The following is a 5,873-nucleotide window of genomic DNA, read 5'->3' as shown; positions in this document are numbered from 1 at the left end:
GTCCCGTGTGTTCCGTGAGTGCTGCGACTTGCTGGGAGTGCGGAAGACCCGAACGACGCCACTCCACCCGCAGTCGGACGGGATGGTGGAGCGGTTCAACCGGACACTGCACAGCAGTTATTGCGGGGCAAACCAGGAGGACTGGGACGTCAAGTTGCCCGCAATGCTGATGGCGTACCGGTCCGCTGTGCACGAGGCCACTGACTATACACCCGCACGTCTTATGTTTGGCCGCGAGCTCAGACTCCCCGTGGATCTGGCGACGGGGCGGCCGCCGGACGTGGGCCTGCCGACTGTCACCTCTGGCTTCGCTGCCGCGCTGCAGGAGAACCTGGTCGAGGTCCATCACCAGAGTGGCAGGCCAGGCGATGAAGGACTACTACGATCGCCGCATGCGGGACGTGAAGTATGCGGTTGGTGACAGAGTGTGGATGCATAACCCTCGCAGGAAGTAAGGGGTATCACAGACGATGCAGAGTCCCTGGGATGGGCCCTACACGGTGATTGCAGTCCGTCCGCTGTCACCTACCGCATCAGGAGGCCGCAAACGCTCCTCTGTCGTCCACGTTGACCGGCTCTGGCGCTACCATGGGCCGGGCCGTTACTCCTGGGGTACTGGCGCTGAGGAGGACCCTGACTACCCCAGTAGTGACGAGGAGGACCGGGCAGAACTTGACCCGGTGGACGTCGAGGTCGCGGATGATGTGGAGGAGGAGGCAGGTGGAGACGCCGACCTGGAGGCCGGCTCTGCTGGTGACCTGACCAGCCTGCTGCCTCTCCTCGCCCTCACCTCCACCGCGACGACCAAGACGTGAGAGGAGGAGGCCAGGATGGCTTACAGATTTTGATACAGAATGATTTGTTTAGTTCCCCAGTTATGTTTTATTTGTTTTGTTAAGTTGGCGAGGCGGGTCGCCTGCGCTTAAGGGGGGGGTAGTGTTACGCCAAGGCTTAGCTTAGTTTAAATTGTAATTGGCGCCACGTGACGTAATGAGGGTTCCCTGCGGCCCCGTTGAGGGGGCGGGCTGGAGAGGGACGCCATGCGGCGAGGAAGAGTGGAGACGGAGAGAAGACAAAGGACGCGCTCGCCTGTGCTCTGTGCCTTAGGACTTAATCGCCTGTGATTTGTGCCTTGACTGCCTCCCCCTTGGACTTATAAGGATTGTACAACGTTCTATTGCTTAGTAAACCCCAAGAAAGTCCGCCCTGTATTTAATTGTGCCTCGCTGTGTGCTCTGTGGGTGTGTGCGAGTGTGTCCGCCGGAGTGTCTTTGTGTCTGCTGTCCGCCTCGTGGGAGCACTGTGTTTTCCATAGCGAGCCCAGTTTAAGTAATTGGGAGAGCACCTGTCTGCCTGTGTGAGGGGTAGACAAGTGGAGCACAACAGTTTCCTCCTTTTTATATCAACGCCAAACACTATATGAAGAAAGGAAAGGAAAGTTTTGTTTAGTCGGCGCAACATCTGTGGTCATATGCCGGAGGGAGACAGAAGGGGAAGGAATTATAGGAGAAAGGAATAGATCCCAGGAGACGGAACACAACTCCCGATTAATACGTGGTACCCATTCACTGCTGGGTGGACAGGGGCAGGGGCGTAGGGTATCGGAAAAGCCGCCCAAATTTTTCCACTCCGCCCGGGAATCGAACCCGGGCTCTCTCGATTGTGAGCCGAGTGTGCTAACCACTGCACCACGAAGCCCCCTTCACGAGGAATGTTCATGGTATTTTGTGCTTGGTTGGGGAGCTTACAAACTTGCTGTAATGGACTGTAAAACTGGTCCGTAATCTTAAACGTCTCGCCTCCCCAGTTCGCTTGTTGGAAAAGCCTCCCATAGAAGTTGTTGGGATTTTCATGAACTGCCTAATGAACCCCGATTTCTGCATCTTAAACGGGGAAAAAACGCCCAAAAAAACCCGGGTAATTTTCTATATGGCCTTTGGAAATAGACGTAAGGGGAGCCCGAGACATTTAGGGCCAGTTTCACAGTTCCCCATGATCGGTTAGTAAGCTCCCAAACCAATACCAGAGCCTTCGAAGTTTCCTTGTATAGTGTCTGGTGTTTATATTTAAGTTCACAAATTTGATGAAACTATACGGGAAAAGTCTTGTGTATTTAGTGTGGCCTCGAAGACCTCCCCATTTTGGATTGTATGGGATTCTATAGTTTGGTTTGGGCTGTTACGAAGACACTGTGTTGGACTGTGAAATCGGCTCTTAAACACACACACACACATACACACTAGGGACAAAAAAAAAAATCCATCCGTCACTGAGCCATCTCGTGACTTTCTCTCTTAGCCAATCACGAGCGAGTGTTTCCGGTCTGTTTAATCACTAGCCAATCAGCCCCCGAAGAATATGGATCAGTCTCTTCTATCCCCTACCATTGTATCTTTTTAGTTCCCTGACGCTACCTCCACATGTATCCTTAGTTGTATAATCACACTCTGTACTGCCTGGGGGTTGGGATGGCATGTTCCTCCCTTCTCCTTTGTTGTTTACTTGCAACAATAAACTATCAATCAATCATCAATATCTTCTGTCGTGTAGAAAACTAACATCCCCAGCAAACTATTATCTACTGTCTCTCTTACTAAATTCCGCTATTATCGAGCATGCTCCAACCCCATAAGGAAAAACAAGACGATAAACGAAGAACGCCGTAACTGCAGTGTGCTCTTCTTAACCGCTTGGGCATGCAGGAGACAGTGAGGCATCGCACGCCCCTCAGCATAAAAAATAGGATGAGACAGGATCAACAGGTCGCCTAGTAACTTGTCAACGTTGCCAGTCAATCGTATTATACTTAGCACACAACATTAATCGTTTTCTGACCCGTAAGTATATAAAGATAGATCGACACTTTACGGTTTTGAAGCGAACTTTCACTGGATAGCGTTACTGGTGTGGGTATGGTAGTTTTTTTGGGGGCCTGGAAGTGATGAATGCAATGTTATGAGTGAATTTGCAGGGTAACGCTGTTGCTTGTTATTGCCGTGGTTCAGTGACGCAACATGACCATCTTCGCTATTGTTCGAGTCCCAACGCCGTGGTCTGGCTGTGACGCGGAATAAACAGGATGGCCGGGGAGCTGACGCAACACAACAGTTCCTTCCTCGTACACCTACATCTCCCACCTGGCCGACGTAAACACTTTTAAATAGAGTTGGTATTCCCAGACACTTACGCCTCATACATAATCAACTATCTCCCAGGCCTAATGAAATGGATCGAGGTTGTTAGTTCGGTTTTCATGAGTGTTTCTTCACGTTCATGGTACAGAGGCTTTGTCAAACTACCACCAGGGTCATAAAACTACCCAGGGAAATGCCCACAACTCCCAAGAAAGCTTTGTCGAATGTGTGTGCTCGGGCGCCGAATTGTTTAAGAATGTGGCGGTTGAAAAGACGGGCAATATCGTTACACCCAACGTCTATCAGAGAGAGAGAGGAGTATGTAGTGGCGCGTGATCCGGCAGTCATTGGCATAGCTATTGCTTCCATATCAATGTCATATTAACCTGGTTGTGGGCGTGCCGCTGCAGTTACCTTCATGGTAAAGAAAAAATACGACCAAAAAAATAGGCAAAAGTATATAGCATAAGAAAGGCAATAAAGTGATTAGGCTTGGGCACGACCTAACCTAAAGGTAGAGGTGAGCGAGAACAGATTCTAGAATCGACTCCTTCAAGTCGAATGGGTAAGAGAGAATCGATTCTGAAGCCTGGGAATCGATTTCTCTGGCTTCGCCGACTATTGGTAGGAGGCGAGGAGCGCGATACCGCCGCCGATATATATATATATATATATATATATATATATATATATATATATATATATATATATATATATATATATATATATATATATATATATATATATATATATATATATATATATATATATATATATATATATATATATATATATATATATATATATATATATATATATATATATATATATATATATATATATATATATATAGCTATATATATATATATATAAATATATATATATATATATATATATATATATATATATATATATCTATTTAGAAGCAAATTTTTACTTTTCCTACTAAGAAAGTACATACTGAATAAAAATAGCTCAATGTTAATTAATTGCTTGTCTCTTTTAATACTGCACTAGGGAGTATAGTTCGCGGGTGCGTCGCGGGATAGCGCTTCGATTCTGAAAGAATAGATTCTCGCCCACCCCTACCTAGAAGAGCCCCGGCCCAGATGACGGAGCATCTGAGTGTTTGCCTAAGGCAGTGAAAGCCACCCAGTTATTTCCGACCTTCTTTGTGGCTTCTCCGTTTGAGTTCTTCAACCCATGTTAAGACGTCATCTGCCAACTGGCACTGGAAAACTGCAGGTTATTTATCATTTAAAGTGAGCATTGAATATGAAACAGAATATCACAAAATTACAAAATTAATATGGGGCATGTAGGAAATCCTTGTAGTTTCAGGGCCGTAATTTCTGGGGGGTTAGGGGGGCTGTAGCCCCCCCAATGTTTTCTATATCGGCTTCAAAATGCTTTTTTTTCAAAATTTCCTCCACCCGCACATCCTCGCTTTGCTCGCCCCCCTCCCCCCCACCTCAAAAACCTATGATGCCCTCTAGCCCCCCAAAAAATCTGCAAAAATTACGGGCCTGGGTTAAGAATATCAACGACTATCTAGTGCAACAACAACAGATTAGTAGGTACGGAGAGGAGAATGGAATCCGTAAAACAGAGTCGTGAAGAGGAATAGTGTGGCCCGTCCCTCGCCCCTCAGATGTCGCCTTGCCTCCATGCTGCCCCGGCCCGCTGCCTCCCGCCCTTGGCTGCCTCAGCACAAGCCAGCAACACATGGAAATGCTGGTTTTCATAAATGGTTAACTTGTGTCAATGCAGAACATGTTCAATGGCAATGGTCAATACACATATTGGGGCTGTTCAAATATTACGTAATGGCTAATAGGGAAGGGGGGAGGTGGTCTGAGGATGACGGGGGGAGGGGGAAGGGGGTGCAATCGTGTGTTCAGTTACATCTCCAGATTCTTTTTCACGCGTTTCTTTCAAGAGATATACTTATAGAATAACAAATGAGAAATAGTAGACATATGCAATACAACTATTATAACTTAATTTACAAGAATATGGTATTTAAAGGTATTGTATTCTCCTTTGTTTTTTACTTTAAAAATATCAAAAACTAAGACCAGGCGACGTAATATTTTAGGAGGTCTGGACATGTGTTTCAAGGCATGACAAGGGGGGAGGGAGAGGGGGATTAACAAAAATTAAAAAAATAAAGCGTTACGTAATTTTTAATGGCCCCTTGGGAGAGAGAGCATAACATATGAAAAAAAAGTGATAGACTGGGAAAGGACTGACTTAAAACATTAATTGGGATGCCATTCGGCAGATGGTGTGATGAAATTAAGGACTTTACGAAGCCTTTACATCGAACTTGGGGACTGGAGGGACAGGAAATGACAGGAGAGTATCAAGACACCTCTCCTTCCGATACTGACCTCTTTTCTGACCTCTCATTATTTTTCTTTCATTGGAGCAATATTTTGTCGTTGTTGTTTTGTTTTGTTTTGTTTTTGCCCTTGAGGCGCCTCCCTTGCTGTAAAAGAAAAAATAATGGATACACTTAGAAGAGGCCTATGTCTTCCATGATACAAGCTGCTGCTGATGATGATATAATGGATAAAGATATAAGAAAAAGATAGACAGGAAGGAAGACATGTTTAACCGTCTTCCTTATTACCCGATGTTATGACCTAGCCTTTGTGTCCCCAAACATCCAGGGTTGACACACACACACACACACACACACACACACACACACACACACACACACACACAGACACA

Source organism: Eriocheir sinensis, chromosome 39 (assembly GCF_024679095.1).
Source record: "Eriocheir sinensis breed Jianghai 21 chromosome 39, ASM2467909v1, whole genome shotgun sequence".
NCBI lineage: Eukaryota > Metazoa > Arthropoda > Malacostraca > Decapoda > Varunidae > Eriocheir > Eriocheir sinensis.
This window is presented reverse-complemented; position numbering follows the sequence as displayed.